Here is a 21,985-nt window from a genome sequence, read left to right on the forward strand (position 1 = left end):
CTCGAACTACCAAACTATTGGTTAACAGCCGAACGCGCTAACCATTGCGCCCCGGAAGCCCAAAAATTAAATGGTCGTCAGGTATTGTGGAAAAACTTTGGCTTTCTACGTTACATTCGAGATCCCACAACACCGCTCCCGGGTATGCTTGAAGCACCAACCTATTGGCTAACAGCCGAACGCGCTAACCATTGAGCCACGGAAGCTCAGAAATTAAATGGTTGTCAGGTATTGTGGAAAAACTTTGGCTTTCTACGTTACATTTGAGACCCCACAACCACCAACCTTTCGATTAACAGCTGAACGCGCTAACCATTGAGCCACGGAAGCTCAGAAATTAAATGGTCGTCAGGTATTGTGGAAAAACTTTGGCTTTCTACGTTACATTTGAGATCCCACAACACCGCTCCCGGGTGGGTTCGAACCACCAACCTATTGGTTAACAGCCGAACGCGCTAACCTTTGAGCCACGGAAGCTCACAAATTAAATGGTTGTCAGGTATTGTAGATAAGTTTTGACTTTTTACGCTACATCTGAGACGCCACAACACCGCTCCCGGATGGGCACGAATCACCAACCTTTAGGTTAAGAGCCGAACGCGCTAACCATTGAGCCACGGAAGCCCAAAAATTAAATGCTCGTCAGGTATTGTGTAAAAACCTTGACTTTTTACGTCACATCTGAGACCTCACAACACCGCTCCCGGATGGGCTCGAACAACCAACCTATTGGTTAACAGCCGAACGCGCTAACCATTGCGCCACGGAAGCCCAAAAGTTAAATGCTCGTCAGGTATTGTGTAAAAACCTTGACTTTTTACGTCACATCTGAGACCTCACAACACCGCTCCCGGATGGGCTCGAACAACCAACCTATTGGTTAACAGCCGAACGCGCTAACCATTGCGCCACGGAAGCCCAAAAATTAAATGTTCGTCAGGTATTGTGGAAAAACTCTGACATTTTACGTTACATCTGAGACCTCACATCACCGCTCCCGGATGGGCTCGAACCACCAACCTATTGGTTAACAGCCGAACGCGCTAACCATTGAGCCACGGAAGCTCAGAGATTAAATTGTTGTCAGGTATTGTGGATAAGTTATGACTTATTACGTTACATCTGAGACCCTACAACACCTCTCACGGTTGGGCTCGAACCACCAACCTTTCGGTTAACAGCCGAACGCGCTAACCATTGCGCCAAGGAAGCCCAAAAAATAAATGGTCGTCAGGTATTGTGGAAAAACTTTGTCTTTCTACGTTACATTTGAGATCCCACAACACCGATCCCGGGTGGGCTCGAACCACCACCCTATTGGTTAAAAGCTGAACGCGCTAACCATTGAGCCACGGAAGCTCAGAAATTAAATGGTCGTCACGTATTGTGGAAAAACTTTGGCTTTCTACGTTACATTTGAGATCCCACAACACCGCTCCCGGGTGGGCTCGAACCACCAACCTATTGGTTAACAGCCGAACGCGTTAACCATTGCGCCACGGAAGCCCAAAAATTAAATGGTCGTGAGGTATTGTGGAAAAACTTTGGCTTTCTACGTTACGTTTGAGATCCCACAACGCCGCTCCCGGGTGGGCTCGAACCACCAACCTATTGGTTAACAGCCGAACGCGCTAACCATTGAGCCACGGAAGCTCAGAGATTAAATGGTTGTCAGGTGTTGTGGATAAGTTATGACTTATTACGTTACATCTGAGACCCTACAACACCTCTCTCGGTTGGGCTCGAACCACCAACCTTTCGGTTAACAGCCGAACGCGCTAACCATGGCGCCAAGGAAGCCCAAAAAATAAATGGTCGTCAGGTATTGTGGAAAAACTTTGTCTTTCTACGTTACATTTGAGATCCCACAACACCGCTCCCGGGTGGGCTCGAACCACCACCCTATTGGTTAAAAGCTGAACGCTCACCATTCAGCCACGGAAGCTCAGAAATTAAATGGTTGTCACGTATTGTGGAAAAACTTTGGCTTTCTACGTTACATTTGAGATCCCACAACACAGCTCCCGGGCGGGCTCGAACCACCAACCTATTTGTTAACACCCGAACGCGTTAACCATTGCGCCACGGAAGCCCAAAAATTAAATGGTCGTCAGGTATTGTGGAAAAACTTTGGCTTTCTACGTTACGTTTGAGATCCCACAATGCCGCTCCCGGGTGGGCTCGAACCACTAACCTATTTGTTAACTGCTGAACGCGCTAACCATTGCGCCACGGAAGCCCAAAAATTAAATGCTCGTCAGGTATTGTGTAAAAACCTTGACTTTTTACGTCACTTCTGAGACCTCACAACACCGCTCCCGGATGGGCTCGAACCACCAACCTATTGGTTAACAGCCGAACGCGCTAACCATTGCGCCACGGAAGCCCGAAAGTTCAATATTCGTCAGCTATTGTGGAAAAACTCTGACATTTTATGTTACATCTGAGACGTCACAACACCGCTCCCGGAAGGGCTCAAACCACCAGTCTTTTGAATAGCAGCTGAACGCGCTAACCATTGCGCCACGGAAGCCCAAAAATTAAATGGTCGTCCGGTATTGTGGAAAAACCTGGACTTTTTACGTAACATCTGAGACCTCATAGCACCGCTCCCGGGTGTGCTCGAACCACCAACCTTTCTGTTAACAGCCGAACGCGCTAACGATTGCGCCACGGAAGCCCCAAAATTAAATGGTCGTCCGGGTTTGGGGAAAAACCTGGACTTTTTACGTCACATCTGAGACGTCACAACACCGCTCCCGGATGGGCTCGAACCACCAACCTATTGGTTAACAGCCGAACGCGCTAACCATTGAGCCACGGAAGCTCAGAAATTAAATGGTTTTCACGTATTGCGGAAAGGTTTTGACTTTTTACGCTACATCTGAGACCCCACAACACCTCTCTCGGGTGGAATCGAACCTTCAACCTTTCGATTAACAGCTGAACGCGCTAATCATTGCGCCACGGAAGCCCAAAAATTAAATGGTCGTCAGGTATTGTGGAAAAACATTGGCTTTCTACGTTACGTTTGAGATCCCACAACACCGCGCCCGGGTGGGCTCGAACCACCAACCTATTGGTTAACAGCCGAACGCCCTAACCATTGCGCCACGGAAGCCCAAAAATTAAATGATCGTCAGGTATTGTGGAAAAACTTTGGCTTTCTACGTTACATTTGAGATCCCACAACGCCGCTCCCGGGTGGGCTCGAACCACTAACCTATTGGTTAACAGCCGAACGCGCTAACCATTGAGCCACGGAGGCTCAGAAATTAAATGGTTGTCACGTATTGTGGAAACGTTTTGACTTTTAACGCTACATCGGAGACCCCACAACACCTCTCCCGGGTGGGCTCGAACCACCAACCTTTCGGTTAACAGCCGAACGCGCTAACCATTGCGCCATGGAAGCCCAAAAATTAAATGTTCGTCAGGTATTGTGGAAAAACCTTGACTTTTTACGTCACATCTGAGACCTCACAACACCGCTCCCGGATGGGCTCGAACCACCAACCTATTTGTTAACAGCCGAACGCGCTAACCATTGAGCCACGGAAGCTCAGAAATTAAATGGTCGTCACGTATTGTGGAAAAACTTTGGCTTTCTACGTTACGTTTGAGATCCCACAACGCCGCTCCCGGGTGGGCTCGAACCACTAACCAATTTGTTAACAGCCGAACGCGCTAACCATTGAGCCACGGAAGCCCAAAAATTAAATGGTCGTCAGGTATTTTGGAAAAACTTTGGCTTTCTACGTCACATCTGAGACCTCACAACACCGCTCCCGGATGAGCTCGAACCACCAACCTATTGGTTAACAGCCGAACGCGCTAACCATTGATCCACGGAAGCTCAGAAATTAAATGATTGTCACGTATTGTGGATAAGTTTTGACTTTTTACGCTACATCTGAGACCCCACAACACCTCTCCCGGGTGGGCTCGTACCACCAACCTCTCGATTAACAGCTGAACGCGCTAACCATTGCGCCACGGAAGCCCAAAAATTCAATGTTCGACAGGTATTGTGGAAAAACTTTGGCTTTCTACGTTACGTTTGAGATCCCACAATGCCGCTCCCGGGTGGGCTCGAACCACTAACCTATTTGTTAACTGCTGAACGCGCTAACCATTGCGCCACGGAAGCCCAAAAATTAAATGCTCGTCAGGTATTGTGTAAAAACCTTGACTTTTTACGTCACTTCTGAGACCTCACAACACCGCTCCCGGATGGGCTCGAACCACCAACCTATTGGTTAACAGCCGAACGCGCTAACCATTGCGCCACGGAAGCCCGAAAGTTCAATATTCGTCAGTTATTGTGGAAAAACTCTGACATTTTATGTTACATCTGAGACGTCACAACACCGCTCCCGGAAGGGCTCAAACCACCAGTCTTTTGAATAGCAGCTGAACGCGCTAACCATTGCGCCACGGAAGCCCAAAAATTAAATGGTCGTCCGGTATTGTGGAAAAACCTGGACTTTTTACGTAACATCTGAGACCTCATAGCACCGCTCCCGGGTGTGCTCGAACCACCAACCTTTCTGTTAACAGCCGAACGCGCTAACGATTGCGCCACGGAAGCCCCAAAATTAAATGGTCGTCCGGGTTTGGGGAAAAACCTGGACTTTTTACGTCACATCTGAGACGTCACAACACCGCTCCCGGATGGGCTCGAACCACCAACCTATTGGTTAACAGCCGAACGCGCTAACCATTGAGCCACGGAAGCTCAGAAATTAAATGGTTTTCACGTATTGCGGAAAGGTTTTGACTTTTTACGCTACATCTGAGACCCCACAACACCTCTCTCGGGTGGAATCGAACCTTCAACCTTTCGATTAACAGCTGAACGCGCTAATCATTGCGCCACGGAAGCCCAAAAATTAAATGGTCGTCAGGTATTGTGGAAAAACATTGGCTTTCTACGTTACGTTTGAGATCCCACAACACCGCGCCCGGGTGGGCTCGAACCACCAACCTATTGGTTAACAGCCGAACGCCCTAACCATTGCGCCACGGAAGCCCAAAAATTAAATGATCGTCAGGTATTGTGGAAAAACTTTGGCTTTCTACGTTACATTTGAGATCCCACAACGCCGCTCCCGGGTGGGCTCGAACCACTAACCTATTGGTTAACAGCCGAACGCGCTAACCATTGAGCCACGGAGGCTCAGAAATTAAATGGTTGTCACGTATTGTGGAAACGTTTTGACTTTTAACGCTACATCGGAGACCCCACAACACCTCTCCCGGGTGGGCTCGAACCACCAACCTTTCGGTTAACAGCCGAACGCGCTAACCATTGCGCCATGGAAGCCCAAAAATTAAATGTTCGTCAGGTATTGTGGAAAAACCTTGACTTTTTACGTCACATCTGAGACCTCACAACACCGCTCCCGGATGGGCTCGAACCACCAACCTATTTGTTAACAGCCGAACGCGCTAACCATTGAGCCACGGAAGCTCAGAAATTAAATGGTCGTCACGTATTGTGGAAAAACTTTGGCTTTCTACGTTACGTTTGAGATCCCACAACGCCGCTCCCGGGTGGGCTCGAACCACTAACCAATTTGTTAACAGCCGAACGCGCTAACCATTGAGCCACGGAAGCCCAAAAATTAAATGGTCGTCAGGTATTTTGGAAAAACTTTGGCTTTCTACGTCACATCTGAGACCTCACAACACCGCTCCCGGATGAGCTCGAACCACCAACCTATTGGTTAACAGCCGAACGCGCTAACCATTGATCCACGGAAGCTCAGAAATTAAATGATTGTCACGTATTGTGGATAAGTTTTGACTTTTTACGCTACATCTGAGACCCCACAACACCTCTCCCGGGTGGGCTCGTACCACCAACCTCTCGATTAACAGCTGAACGCGCTAACCATTGCGCCACGGAAGCCCAAAAATTCAATGTTCGACAGGTATTGTGGAAAAACTCTGACATTTTATGTTACATTTGAGACGTCACAACACCGCTCCCGGGAGAGCTCAAACCACCAGTCTTTTGAATAGCAGCTGAACGCGCTAACCATTGCGCCACGGAAGCCCAAAAGTTAAATGCTCGTCAGGTATTATGTAAAAACCTTGACTTTTTACGTCACATCTGAGACCTCACAACACCGCTCCCGGATGGGGTCGAACCACCAACCTATTGGTTAACAGCCGAACGCGCTAACCATTGCGCCACGGAAGCCCAAAAATTAAATGGTCGTCATTTATTGTGCAAAAACTTTGGCTTTCTACGTTACATTTCAGATCCCACAACACCGCTCCCGGGTGGGCTCGAACCACCAACCTTTCGATTAACAGCTGAACGCGCTAATCATTGCGCCACGGAAGCCCAAAAATTAAATGCTCGTCAGGTATTATGTAAAAACCTTGACTTTTTACGTCACATCTGAGACCTCACAACACCGCTCCCGGATGGGGTCGAACCACCAACCTATTGGTTAACAGCCGAACGCGCTAACCATTGCGCCACGGAAGCCCAAAAATTAAATGGTCGTCATTTATTGTGCAAAAACTTTGGCTTTCTACGTTACATTTCAGATCCCACAACACCGCTCCCGGGTGGGCTCGAACCACCAACCTATTGGTTAACAGCCGAACGCGCTAACCATTGAGCCACGGAAGCTCAGAAATTAAATGGTTGTCAGGTATTGTGGAAAACCTTGACTTTTTACGTCACATTTGAGACCTCACAACACCGCTCCCGGATGGGCTCGAACCACCAACCTATTGGTTAACAGCCGAACGTGCTAACCATTGCGCCACGGAAGCCCAAAAATTAAATGGTCGTCAGGTATTGTGGAAAAATTTTGGCTTTCTACGTTACATTTGAGATCACACAACACCGCTCCCGGGTGGGCTCGAACCACCAACCTATTGGTTAACAGCCGAACGCGCTAACCATTGCGCCAAGGAAGCCCAAAATTTAAATGCTCGTCAGGTATTGTGTAAAAACCTTGACTTTTTACGTCACATCTGAGACCTCACAACACCGCTCCCGGATGGGCTCGAACCACCAACCTATTGCATAACAGCCGAACGCGCTAACCATTGCGAAACGGAAGCCCAAAACCTAAATGCTCGTCAGGTATTGTGCAAAAAACTTGACTTTTTACGTCACATCTGAGACCTCACAACACCGCTCCCGGATGGGCTCGAACCACCAACCTATTGGTTAACAGCCGAACGCGCTAACCATTGCGCCACGGAAGCCCAAAAGTTAAATGCTCGACAGGTATTGTGTAAAAACCTTGACTTTTTACGTCACATCTGAGACCTCACAACACCGCTCCCGGATGGGCTCGAACAACCAACCTATTGGTTAACAGCCGAACGCGCTAACCATTGCGCCACGGAAGCCCAAAAGTTAAATGCTCGTCAGGTATTGTGTAAAAACCTTGACTTTTTACGTCACATCTGAGACCTCACAACACCGCTCCCGGATGGACTCGAACCACCAACCTATTGGTTAACAGCCGAACGCGCTAACCATTGAGCCACGGAAGCTCAGAAATTAAATGGTTGTCAGGTGTTGTGGAAAAACTTTGGCTTTCTACGTTACATTTGAGACACCCACAACACCTCTCCCGGGTGGGCTCGAACCACCAACCTTTCGATTAACAGCTGAACGCGCTAACCATTGCGCCACGGAAGCCCAAAAATTCAATGTTCGACAGGTATTGTGGAAAAACTCTGACATTTTATGTTACATTTGAGACGTCACAACACCGCTCCCGGGAGAGCTCAAACCACCAGTCTTTTGAATAGCAGCTGAACGCGCTAACCATTGCGCCACGGAAGCCCAAAAGTTAAATGCTCGTCAGGTATTATGTAAAAACCTTGACTTTTTACGTCACATCTGAGACCTCACAACACCGCTCCCGGATGGGGTCGAACCACCAACCTATTGGTTAACAGCCGAACGCGCTAACCATTGCGCCACGGAAGCCCAAAAATTAAATGGTCGTCATTTATTGTGCAAAAACTTTGGCTTTCTACGTTACATTTCAGATCCCACAACACCGCTCCCGGGTGGGCTCGAACCACCAACCTATTGGTTAACAGCCGAACGCGCTAACCATTGAGCCACGGAAGCTCAGAAATTAAATGGTTGTCAGGTATTGTGGAAAACCTTGACTTTTTACGTCACATCTGAGACCTCACAACACCGCTCCCGGATGGGCTCGAACCACCAACCTATTGGTTAACAGCCGAACGTGCTAACCATTGCGCCACGGAAGCCCAAAAATTAAATGGTCGTCAGGTATTGTGGAAAAATTTTGGCTTTCTACGTTACATTTGAGATCACACAACACCGCTCCCGGGTGGGCTCGAACCACCAACCTATTGGTTAACAGCCGAACGCGCTAACCATTGCGCCAAGGAAGCCCAAAATTTAAATGCTCGTCAGGTATTGTGTAAAAACCTTGACTTTTTACGTCACATCTGAGACCTCACAACACCGCTCCCGGATGGGCTCGAACCACCAACCTATTGCATAACAACCGAACGCGCTAACCATTGCGCCACGGAAGCCCAAAACCTAAATGCTCGTCAGGTATTGTGCAAAAAACTTGACTTTTTACGTCACATCTGAGACCTCACAACACCGCTCCCGGATGGGCTCGAACCACCAACCTATTAATTAACAGCCGAACGCGCTAACCATTGCGCCACGGACGCCCAAAAGTTAAATGCTCGACAGGTATTGTGTAAAAACCTTGACTTTTTACGTCACATCTGAGACCTCACAACACCGCTCCCGGATGGGCTCGAACAACCAACCTATTGGTTAACAGCCGAACGCGCTAACCATTGCGCCACGGAAGCCCAAAAGTTAAATGCTCGTCAGGTATTGTGTAAAAACCTTGACTTTTTACGTCACATCTGAGACCTCACAACACCGCTCCCGGATGGGCTCGAACCACCAACCTATTGGTTAACAGCCGAACGCGCTAACCATTGAGCCACGGAAGCTCAGAAATTAAATGGTTGTCAGGTGTTGTGGAAAAACTTTGGCTTTCTACGTTACATTTGAGACACCCACAACACCTCTCCCGGGTGGGCTCGAACCACCAACCTTTCGATTAACAGCTGAACGCGCTAACCATTGCGCCACGGAATCCCAAAAATTAAATGCTCGTCAGGTACTGTGTAAAAACCTTGACTTTTTACGTCACATCTGAGACCTCACAACACCGCTCCCGGATGGGCTCGAACCACCAACCTATTGGTTAACAGCCGAACGCGCTAACCATTGCGCCACGGAAGCCCAGAAGTTAAATACTCGTCAGGTATTGTGTAAAAACCTTGACTTCTTACGCCACATCTGAGACCTCACAACACCGCTCCCGGATGGGCTCGAACCACCAACCTATTGGTTAACAGCCGAACGCGCTAACCATTGCGCCACGGAAGCCCAAAAATTAAATGGTCGTCATTTATTGTGCAAAAACTTTGGCTTTCTACGTTACATTTCAGATCCCACAACACCGCTCCCGGGTGGGCTCGAACCACCAACCTATTGGTTAACAGCCGAACGCGCTAACCATTGAGCCACGGAAGCTCAGAAATTAAATGGTTGTCAGGTATTGTGGAAAACCTTGACTTTTTACGTCACATCTGAGACCTCACAACACCGCTCCCGGATGGGCTCGAACCACCAACCTATTGGTTAACAGCCGAACGTGCTAACCATTGCGCCACGGAAGCCCAAAAATTAAATGGTCGTCAGGTATTGTGGAAAAATTTTGGCTTTCTACGTTACATTTGAGATCACACAACACCGCTCCCGGGTGGGCTCGAACCACCAACCTATTGGTTAACAGCCGAACGCGCTAACCATTGCGCCAAGGAAGCCCAAAATTTAAATGCTCGTCAGGTATTGTGTAAAAACCTTGACTTTTTACGTCACATCTGAGACCTCACAACACCGCTCCCGGATGGGCTCGAACCACCAACCTATTGCGTAACAGCCGAACGCGCTAACCATTGCGCCACGGAAGCCCAAAAATTAAATGTTCGTCAGGTATTGTGGAAAAACTCCGACATTTTACGTTACATCTGAGACGTCACAACACTTCTCCCGAATGGGCTCGAACCACCAACCTATTGGTTAACAGCCGAACGCGCTAACCATTGAGCCACGGAAGCTCAGAAAATAAATGGTTATCACGTATTATGGAAAAAGTTTGACTTTTCACGCTACATCTGAGACCTCACAATACCGCTCCCGGATGGGCTCGAACCACCAACCTTTCGATTAACAGCCGAACGCGCTAACCATTGAGCCACGGAAGCTCAGAAATTAAATGGTTGTCACGTATTGTGGAAAAGTTTTGACTTTTTACGCTACATCTGAGACCACACAATACCTCTTCCGGGCGGGCTCGAACCACCAACCTTTCGATTAACAGCTGAACGCGCTAACCATTGCGCCACGGAAGCCCAAAAGTTAAATGTTCGTCAGGTGTTTTGGAAAAACTCTGACATTTTACGTTACATCTGAGACGTCACAACACCGCTCCCGGGAGGGCTCGAACCACCAACCTTTCGGTTAACAGCTGAACGCGCTGACCATTGCGCCACTGTATCCCAAAAATTAAATTTTCGTCAGGTATTGAGGTAAAACCTTGACTTTTTACTTACCATCTGAGACCTCACAACACCGCTCCCGGATGGGCTCGAACCACCAACCTTTCGGTTAACAGCCGAACGCGCTAACCATTCGCCACTGAGGCCCAAAAATTAAATGGTCGTCAGGTATTGTGGAAAAACTTTGGCTATTTACGTTACATTTGAGATCCAAAAACACCGCTCCCGGGTGGGCTCGAACCACCAACCTATTGGTTAACAGCCGAACGCGCTAACCATTGAGCCACGGAAGATCAGAAATTAAATGGTTGTCACGCATTGTGGAAAAGTTTTGACTTTTAACGCTACATCTGAGACCCCACAACACCTCTTCCGGGTGGGCTCGAACCACCAACCTTTCGATTAAGAGCTGGACGCGCTAATTACTGCGCCACGGAAGCCCAAAAATTAAATGTTCGTCAGGTATTGTGGAAAAACTCTGACATTTTACGTAACATCTGAGACGTCACAACACCGCTCCCGGATGGGCTCGAACCACCAACCTTTCGGTTAACAGCCGAACGCGCTAGCCATTGCGCCACGGACACCCAAAAATTAAATGGTTGTCAGGTATTGTTGAAACACTGCCTTCTCTAATACTAGGCCTTGAAATGTACATCAGAAGCATTTTTTATGTGACATTTTGAATTTGCGCTTAGTAACCGTTAGATGGCTCTTTTCTGAGGCGAATTTTCGCGATGACGAAAGTAAATTCGTACTGCGCAGTCTCGCATGACGACACGTCTTTCGATTATGGCGGACCAGGAAGGGAAATAAGGATTTTTTTAAACTGGACCTAATAACCTGGTCCATGACCATTGACCAGGGTACATCGTCTGCTAAATTAGAGAAGTGGATGATTAAAATATTGGAGATAACGTCTGTGTCCGAATTCAGCTGCCAAAGAAATCTCCTCCTACCTCTCCTAAGCTCGCTCATTGGGCAATCCAAATCATACTTAAGGCATTTCATTGGCAGTGGCAGTTTTTGGGAAAATTGTAAGGGCTGTGATGGGTTGAAATTTCCATGCAGACGCCATTGACACGAGTCAAAACATACACCAAATTTAAACTAGTATTTTTCAAACTCGGAAACCGTTCAGCATTATGAACCGGTTTATTGACCGGTTTTTTGCTTTCTTTTTCGAGACGAACTTAGCAGATTATACTTCGACGTTGCTAACAATTTCCCATAGTTTTGAATTTGCCGCCAGTTTAAAACCTCAGAAAAGCGACATCTAGCGTCATTTGTGAAATCCTAACTGCCACCCCCCTTTTATTCCTATCGCAAGGCCTAGTATTAGAGAAGGCAGTGGTTGAAAAGTTACGAATTTTCACGCTACATCTGAGACCCCACAAAACCTCTCTCGTTTGGGCTCGAACCACCAACCTTTCGGTTAACAGCTGAACGCGCTGACCATTGCGCCACTGAAGCCCAAAAATTAAATGTTCGTCAGGTATTGTGGAAAAACTCCGACATTTTACGTTACATCTGAGACGTCACAACACTTCTCCCGAATGGGCTCGAACCACCAACCTATTGGTTAATAGCCGAACGCGCTAACCATTGCGCCACTGAAGCCCAAAAATTAAATTTTCGTCAGGTATTGAGGTAAAACTTTGACTTTTTACTTCACATCTGAGGCCTCACAACACCGCTCCCGGATGGGCTCGAACCACCAACCTTTCGGTTAACAGCCGAACGCGCTAACCATTGCGCCACGGACGCCCAAAAAAAATGGTCGTCAGGTATGGCGGAAAAACTTTGGCTATTTACGTTACATTTGAGATCCAAAAACACCGCTCCCGGGTGGGCTCGAACCACCAAGCTATGGGTTAACAGCCGAACGCGCTAACCATTGAGCCACGAAAGATCAGAAAATAAATGGTTATCACGTATTATGGAAAAAGTTTGACTTTTCACGCTACATCTGAGACCTCACAACACCTCTCTCGGGTGGGCTCGAACCACCAACCTTTCGATTAACAGCTGAACGCGCTAACCATTGCGCCACGGAAGCCCAAAAATTAAATGCTCGTCAGGTATTGTGGAAAAACTCTGACATTTTACGTTACATCTGAGACGTCACAACACCGCTCCCGGGAGGGCTCGAACCACCAACCTTTCGGTTAACAGCTGAAAGCGCTGATCATTGCGCCACTGAAGCTCAGAAATTAAATGGTTGTCACGTATTGTGGAAAAGTTTTGACTTTTTACGCTACATCTGAGACCCCACATCACCTCTTCCGGGTGGGCTCGAACCACCAATTAAAAATCGAGGTACATTTTTATTTATTGTTCAATCGAGATGAAATCACTTTCAATGAGTGTTTTATAGGGAATTAAGCTGAATTCGGTCAAAAATTTCTCCAGAAAAAAATGCATTCAAAAAAGTACCGCAAAAAATCGCATGTTTTTCTTCTTCAAGATACAAAATCCGTGACAACGATTTCTTATTGAAAAATTGAATTTTAACAGTTTTTTGAATGAATATCGTTACATTTGCTTGAATTAAAGCAAAAAGTATAAAAATAATGGTTTCAGTGAATATATTTGTAAATAGTGAAGAAATACTCAAAATATGCTTCGTTGGCGGTGAAACGTCGATTTTTAAAATGTTATTAAAAATCGAGGTACATTTTTAATTATTGTTCAATCGAGATGAAATCACTTTTAATGAGTGTTTTATAGGGAATTAAGCTGAATTCGGTCAAACATTTCTCCAGAAAAAAATGCATTTAAAAGTGTACCGAAAAAATCGCATGTTTTTTTTCTTCAAGATACAAAATCCGTGACAACGATTTCTTACTTAAAATTGAATTTTAACAGTTTGTTGAATGAATATCGTTACATTTGCTTGAATTAACGCAAAAATTACAAAAATAATGGTTTCAGTGGTTATATTTGAAAACAGTGAATAAATACTCATAATGTTTTTCTTAGGCCGAGTTACGTCGATTTTGAAAATGTAATTAAAAATCGAGGTACATTTTTATTTATTGTTCAATCGAGATGAAATCACTTTTATTGAGTGTTTTATAGGGAATTAAGCTGAATTCGGTCAAAAATTTCTCCAGAAAAAAATGCATTCAAAAAAGTACCGAAAAAATCGCATGTTTTTCTTCTTCAAGATACAAAATCCGTGACAACGATTTCTTATTGAAAAATTTAATTTTAACAGTTTTTTGATTGAATATCGTTACATTTGCTTGAATTAAAGCAAAAAGTATAAAAATAATGGTTTCAGTGAACATATTTGAAAATAGTGAAGAAATACTCAAAGTAAGCTTCTTTGGCCGTGAAACGTCGATTTTGAAAATGTTATTAAAAATCGAGGTAAATTTTTAATTATTGTTCAATCGAGATGAAATCACTTTCAATGAGTGTTTTATAGGGAATTAAGCTGAATTCGGTCAAACATTTCTCCAGAAAAAAATGCATTCAAAAGTGTACCGAAAAAATCGCATGTTTTTTTTCTTCAAGATTCAAAATCCGTGACAACGATTTCTTATTTAAAATTGAATTTTAACAGTTTGTTGAATGAATATCGTTACATTTGCTTGAATTAACGCAAAAATTACAAGAATAATGGTTTCAGTGGTTATATTTGAAAATAGTGAAAAAATACTCAAAATGTTTTTCTTAGGCCGAGTTACGTCGATTTTGAAAATGTTATTAAAAATCGAGGTAAATTTTTAATTATTGATCAATCAAGATGAAATCACTTTCAAAGAGTGTTTTATAGGGAATTAAGCTGAATTCGGTCAAACATTTCTCCAAAAAAAAATGCATTCTAAAGTGTACCGAAAAAATCGCATGTTTTTTTTCTTCAAGATACAATATCCGTGACAACGATTTCTTATTGAAAATTGAATTTTAACAGTTTTTTGAATGAATATCGTTACATTGCTTGAATTAAAGCAAAAAGTATAAAAATAATGGTTTCAGTGGTTATATTTGAAAATAGTGAAGAAATACTCAAAATATGCTTCTTTGGCCGTGAAACGTCGATTTTGAAAATGTTATTAAAAATCGAGGTACATTTTTATTTATTGTTCAATCGAGATGAAATCACTTTTAATGAGTGTTTTATAGGGAATTAGGCTGAATTCGGTCAAACATTTCTCCAGAAAAAAATGCATTCAAAAGTGTACCGAAAAAATCGCATGTTTTTTTTCTTCAAGATTCAAAATCCGTGACAACGATTTCTTATTTAAAATTGAATTTTAACAGTTTGTTGAATGAATATCGTTACATTTGCTTGAATTAACGCAAAAATTACAAGAATAATGGTTTCAGTGGTTATATTTGAAAATAGTGAAAAAATACTCAAAATGTTTTTCTTAGGCCGAGTTACGTCGATTTTGAAAATGTTATTAAAAATCGAGGTAAATTTTTAATTATTGTTCAATCGAGATGAAATCACTTTTAATGAGTGTTTTATAGGGAATTAAGCTGAATTCGGTCAAACATTTCTCCAGAATAAAATGCATTTAAAAGTGTACCGAAAAAATCGCATGTTTTTTTTCTTCATGATACAAAATCCGTGACAACGATTTCTTATTTAAAATTGAATTTTAACAGTTTGTTGAATGAATATCGTTACATTTGCTTGAATTAAAGCAAAAAGTATAAAAATAATGGTTTCAGTGAATATATTTGAAAACAGTGAACAAATACTCAAAATGTTTTTCTTAGGCCGAGTTACGTCGATTTTGAAAATGTTATTAAAAATCGAGGTAAATTTTTAATTATTGTTCAATCAAGATGAAATCACTTTCAAAGAGTGTTTTATAGGGAATTAAGCTGAATTCGGTCAAACATTTGTCCAAAAAAAAATGCATTCAAAAGTGTACCGAAAAAATCGCATGTTTTTTTTCTTCAAGATACAATATCCGTGACAACGATTTCTTATTTAAAATTGAATTTTAACAGTTTTTTGAATGAATATCGTTACATTGCTTGAATTAAAGCAAAAAGTATAAAAATAATGGTTTCAGTGGTTATATTTGAAAATAGTGAAGAAATACTCAAAATATGCTTCTTTGGCCGTGAAACGTCGATTTTGAAAATGTTATTAAAAATCGAGGTACATTTTTATTTATTGTTCAATCGAGATGAAATCACTTTTAATGAGTGTTTTATAGGGAATTAGGCTGAATTCGGTCAAACATTTCTCCAGAAAAAAATGCATTTAAAAGTGTACCGAAAAAATCGCATGATTTTTTTCTTCAAGATACAAAATCCGTGACAACGATTTCTTATTTAAAATTGAATTTTAAGTTTGTTGAATGAATATCGTTACATTTGCTTGAATTAACGCAAAAATTACAAAAATAATGGTTTCAGTGGTTATATTTGAAAATAGTGAACAAATACTAAAAATGTTTTTCTTAGGCCGAGTTACGTCGATTTTGAAAATGTAATTAAAAATCGAGGTACATTTTTATTTATTGTTCAATCGAGATGAAATCATTTTTATTGAGTGTTTTATAGGGAATTAAGCTGAATTCGGTCAAAAATTTCTCCAGAAAAAAATGCATTCAAAAAAGTACCGAAAAAATCGCATGTTTTTCTTCTTCAAGATACAAAATCCGTGACAACGATTTCTTATTGAAAAATTGAATTTTAACAGTTTTTTGAATGAATATCGTTACATTTGCTTGAATTAAAGCAAAAAGTATAAAAATAATGGTTTCAGTGAATATAATTGTAAATAGTGAAGAAATACTCAAAATATGCTTCGTTGGCGGTGAAACGTCGATTTTGAAAATGTTATTAAAAATCGAGGTAAATTTTTAATTATTGTTCAATCGAGATGAAATCACTTTTAATGAGTGTTTTATAGGGAATTAAGCTGAATTCGGTCAAACATTTCTCCAGAAAAAAATGCATTCAAAAAAGTACCGAAAAAATCGCATGTTTTTCTTCTTCAAGATACAAAATCCGTGACAACGATTTCTTATTTAAAATTGAATTTTAACAGTTTGTTGAATGAATATCGTTACATTTGCTTGAATTAGCGCAAAAATTACAAAAATAATGGTTTCAGTGGTTATATTTGAAAACAGTGAACAAATACTCAAAATGTTTTTCTTAGGCCGAGTTACGTCGATTTTGAAAATGTTATTAAAAATCGAGGTACATTTTTATTTATTGTTCAATCGAGATGAAATCACTTTTATTGAGTGTTTTATAGGGAATTAAGCTGAATTCGGTCAAAAATTTCTCCAGAAAAAAATGCATTCAAAAAAGTACCGAAAAAATCGCATGTTTTCTTCTTCAAGATACAAAATCCGTGACAACGATTTCTTATTGAAAATTGAATTTTAACAGTTTTTTGAATGAATATCGTTGCATTGCTTGAATTAAAGCAAAAAGTATAAAAATAATGGTTTCAATGAATATATTTGAAAATAGTGAAGAAATACTCAAAGTATGCTTCTTTGGCCGTGAAACGTCGATTTTGAAAATGTTATTAAAAATCGAGGTAAATTTTTAATTATTGTTCAATCGAGGTGAAATCACTTTCAATGAGTGTTTTATAGGGAACTAAGCTGAATTCGGTCAAAAATTTCTCCAGAAAAAAATGCATTCAAAAAAGTACCGAAAAAATCGCATGTTTTTCTTCTTCAAGATACAAAATCAGTGACAACGATTTCTTATTGAAAAATTTAATTTTAACAGTTTTTTGATTGAATATCGTTACATTTGCTTGAATTAAAGCAAAAAGTATAAAAATAATGGTTTCAGTGAATATATTTGTAAATAGTGAAGAAATACTCAAAATATGCTTCGTTGGCGGTTAAACGTCGATTTTTAAAATGTTATTAAAAATCGAGGTACATTTATAATTATTGTTCAATCGAGTTGAAATCACTTTTAATGAGTGTTTTGTAGGGAACTAAGCTGAATTCGGTCAAAAATTTCTCCAGAAAAAAATGCATTCAAAAAAGTCCCGAATAAATCGCATGTTTTTTTTCTTCAAGATACAAAATCCGTGACAACGATTTCTTATTTAAAATTGAATTTTAACAGTTTGTTGAATGAATATCGTTACATTTGCTTGAATTAACGCAAAAATTACAAAAATAATGGTTTCAGTGGTTATATTTGAAAATAGTGAACAAATACTCAAAATATTTTTCTTAGGCCGAGTTACGTCGATTTTGAAAATGTAATTAAAAATCGAGGTACATTTTTATTTATTGTTCAATCGAGATGAAATCACTTTTAATGAGTGTTTTATAGGGAATTAAGCTGAATTCGGTCAAAAATTTCTCCAGAAAAAAATTCATTCAAAAAAGTACCGAAAAAATCGCAGGTTTTTCTTCTTCAAGACACAAAATCCGTGAATACGATATCTTATTGAAAATTGAATTTTAACAGTTTTTTGAATGAATATCGTTACATTGCTTGAATTAAAGCAAAAAGTATAAAAATAATGGTTTCAGTGAACATATTTGAAAATAGTGAAGAAATACTCAAAGTATGCTTCTTTGGCCGTGAAACGTCGATTTTGAAAATGTTATTAAAAATCGAGGTAAATTTTTAATTATTGTTCAATCAAGATGAAATCACTTTCAAAGAGTGTTTTATAGGGAAATAAGCTGAATTCGGTCAAACATTTCTCCAAAAAAAAATGCATTCAAAAGTGTACCGAAAAAATCGCATGTTTTTTTTCTTCAAGATACAATATCCGTGACAACGATTTCTTATTGAAAATTGAATTTTAACAGTTTTTTGAATGAATATCGTTACATTGCTTGAATTAAAGCAAAAAGTATAAAAATAATGGTTTCAGTGGTTATATTTGAAAATAGTGAAGAAATACTCAAAATATGCTTCTTTGGCCGTGAAACGTCGATTTTGAAAATGTTATTAAAAATCGAGGTACATTTTTATTTATTGTTCAATCGAGATGAAATCACTTTTAATGAGTGTTTTATAGGGAATTAGGCTGAATTCGGTCAAACATTTCTCCAGAAAAAAATGCATTTAAAAGTGTACCGAAAAAATCGCATGATTTTTTTCTTCAAGATACAAAATCCGTGACAACGATTTCTTATTTAAAATTGAATTTTAACAGTTTGTTGAATGAATATCGTTACATTTGCTTGAATTAGCGCAAAAATTACAAAAATAATGGTTTCAGTGGTTATATTTGAAAACAGTGAACAAATACTCAAAATGTTTTTCTTAGGCCGAGTTACGTCGATTTTGAAAATGTTATTAAAAATCGAGGTACATTTTTATTTATTGTTCAATCGAGATGAAATCACTTTTATTGAGTGTTTTATAGGGAATTAAGCTGAATTCGGTCAAAAATTTCTCCAGAAAAAAATGCATTCAAAAAAGTACCGAAAAAATCGCATGTTTTCTTCTTCAAGATACAAAATCCGTGACAACGATTTCTTATTGAAAATTGAATTTTAACAGTTTTTTGAATGAATATCGTTGCATTGCTTGAATTAAAGCAAAAAGTATAAAAATAATGGTTTCAATGAATATATTTGAAAATAGTGAAGAAATACTCAAAGTATGCTTCTTTGGCCGTGAAACGTCGATTTTGAAAATCGATCGCCGACGATAGCAGCGTCGAGCGCAGTCAGTACTTGGGATGGAGACCACTTAGGAACACTGCGTGCCGTTGGCTTTTTCACTTTTTTTTCCTCTTTTAAATTTTAATAGATATGAAAAAAGCAAACATATCTTCTTTTTTGTTATTGTTTTATAAAGATGAAAGTTAATTAAATTCAAATTATTAACTAGCACTCTCGGCAACGGCCATATCACGCTGAATACACCGGTTCTCGTCCGATCACCGAAGTTAAGCAGCGTCGAGCGCAGTCAGTACTTGGGAGGGCGACCACTTAGGAACACTGCGTGCCGTTAGCTTTTTCACTTTTTTTTCCTCTTTTAAATTCCAATAGATATGAAAAAAGCAAACATATTTTCTTTTTGTTATTGTTTTAAAAAGATGAAGGTTAATTTGTCTCACTTAATTTAAATTCGAATTATTATCTAGCACTCTCGGCAACGGCCATATCACGCTGAGAACACCGGTTCTCGTCCGATCGCCGACGTTAGCAGCGTCGAGCGCAGTCAGTACTTGGGAATACTGCGTGCCGTTGGCTTTTTCACTTTTGTTTCCTCTTTTAAATTCCACCCGATATGAAAAAAGCAAACATATCTTCTTTTTGTTATTGTTTTATAAAGATGAAGGTTAATTTGTCTAACTTAATTTAAATTCGAATTTTTAACTAGCACTCTCGGCAACGGCCATATCACGCTGAGAACACCGGTTCTCGTCCGATCACCGACGTTAGCAGCGTCGAGCGCAGTCAGTACTTGGGAATACTGCGTGCCGTTGGCTTTTTCACTTTTGTTTCCTCTTTTAAATTCCACCCGATATGAAAAAAGCAAACATATCTTCTTTTTGTTATTGTTTTATAAAGATGAAGGTTAATTTGTCTCACTTAATTTAAATTCGAATTTTTAACTAGCACTCTCGGCAACGGCCAAATCACGCTGAGAACACCGGTTCTCGTCCGATCGCCGACGATAGCAGCGTCGAGCGCAGTCAGTACTTGGGAATACTGCGTGCCGTTGGTTTTTCACTTTTGTTTCCTCTTTTAAATTCCACCCGATTTGAAAAAAGCACACATATCTTCTTTTTGTTATTTTTTTATAAAGATGAAAGTTAATTAAATTCAAATTATTAACTAGCACTCTCGGCAACGGCCCTATCACGCTGAATACACCGGGTTTCGTCCGAAAACCGAAGTTAAGCAGCGTCGAGCGCAGTCACTACTTGGGAGGGAGACCACTTAGGTACACTGCGTGCCGTTGGCTTTTTCACTTTTTTTTCCTCTTTTAAATTCCAATAGATTTGAAAAAAGCAAACTTATTTTCTTTTTGTTTTTGTTTTAAAAAGATGATGGTTAATTTGTCTCACTTAATTTAAATTCGAATTATTACCTAGCACTCTTGGCAACGGCCATATCACGCTGAATACACCGGTTCTCGTCCGATAACCGAAGTTAAGCAGCGTCGAGCGCATACAGTACTTGGGAATACTGCGTGCCGTTTGCTTTTTCACTTTTGTTTCCTCTTTCAAATTCCACCAAATATGAAAAAAGCAAACATATCTTCTTTTTGTTATTGTTTTATAAAGATGAAAGTTAATTAAATTAAGATTATTAACTAGCACTCTCGGCAACGGCCATATCACGCTGAATACACCGGTTCTCGTCCGATAACTGAAGTTAAGCAGCGTCGAGCGCAGTCAGTACTTGGGAGGGCGACCACTTAGGAACACTGCGTGCCGTTAGCTTTTTCACTTTTTTTTTCCTCTTTTAAATTCCAATAGATATGAAAAAAGCAAACATATTTTCTTTTTGTTATTGTTTTAAAAAGATGAAGGTTAATTTGTCTCACTTAATTTAAATTCGAATTATTATCTAGCACTCTCGGCAACGGCCATATCACGCTGAGAACACCGGTTCTCGTCCGATCGCCGACGTTAGCAGCGTCGAGCGCAGTCAGTACTTGGGAATACTGCGTGCCGTTGGCTTTTTCACTTTTGTTTCCTCTTTTAAATTCCACCCGATATGAAAAAAGCAAACATATCTTCTTTTTGTTATTGTTTTATAAAGATGAAGGTTAATTTGTCTAACTTAATTTAAATTGGAATTTTTAACTAGCACTCTCGGCAACGGCCATATCACGCTGAGAACACCGGTTCTCGTCCGATCGCCGACGTTAGCAGCGTCGAGCGCAGTCAGTACTTGGGAATACTGCGTGCCGTTGGCTTTTTCACTTTTGTTTCCTCTTTTAAATTCCACCCGATATGAAAAAAGCAAACATATCTTCTTTTTGTTATTGTTTTATAAAGATGAAGGTTAATTTGTCTCACTTAAATTAAATTCGAATTTTTAACTAGCACTCTCGGCAACGGGCAAATCACGCTGAGAACACCGGTTCTCGTCCGATCGCCGACGATAGCAGCGTCGAGCGCAGTCAGTACTTGGGAATACTGCGTGCCGTTGGTTTTTCACTTTTGTTTCCTCTTTTAAATTCCACCCGATTTGAAAAAAGCACACATATCTTCTTTTTGTTATTGTTTTATAAAGATGAAAGTTAATTAAATTCAAATTATTAACTAGCACTCTCGGCAACGGCCATATCACGCTGAATACACCGGTTTTCGTCCGAAAACCGAAGTTAAGCAGCGTCGAGCGCAGTCACTTCTTGGGAGGGAGACCACTTAGGTACACTGCGTGCCGTTGGCTTTTTCACTTTTTTTTCCTCTTTTAAATTCCAATAG

At 41.0% G+C, this 21,985-nt stretch overlaps 1 non-coding gene and 3 pseudogenes across 1 annotated transcript; all 4 read left to right on the forward strand.

Moving 5' to 3' along the window:
* The first annotated feature begins 19,435 nt into the window (after positions 1–19,435).
* LOC149716618 (5S ribosomal RNA) lies at positions 19,436–19,554 on the forward strand. Its single transcript, XR_016368502.1, has one exon. It is a non-coding gene; the product is annotated as a 5S ribosomal RNA (ribosomal RNA).
* An 838-nt stretch (positions 19,555–20,392) lies between these two features.
* Positions 20,393–20,511, forward strand: LOC149716619 (5S ribosomal RNA; annotated as a pseudogene).
* A 362-nt stretch (positions 20,512–20,873) lies between these two features.
* LOC149716620 (5S ribosomal RNA) lies at positions 20,874–20,992 on the forward strand (annotated as a pseudogene).
* Positions 20,993–21,831: 839 nt separating this feature from the next.
* LOC149716621 (5S ribosomal RNA) lies at positions 21,832–21,950 on the forward strand (annotated as a pseudogene).
* Positions 21,951–21,985: the final 35 nt, after the last annotated feature.

This window comes from Phalangium opilio, unplaced genomic scaffold, assembly GCF_054372755.1.
Source record: "Phalangium opilio isolate 3A_F unplaced genomic scaffold, DU_Popi_V2 ptg000003l_1, whole genome shotgun sequence".
Classification (NCBI taxonomy): Eukaryota; Metazoa; Arthropoda; class Arachnida; order Opiliones; family Phalangiidae; genus Phalangium; species Phalangium opilio.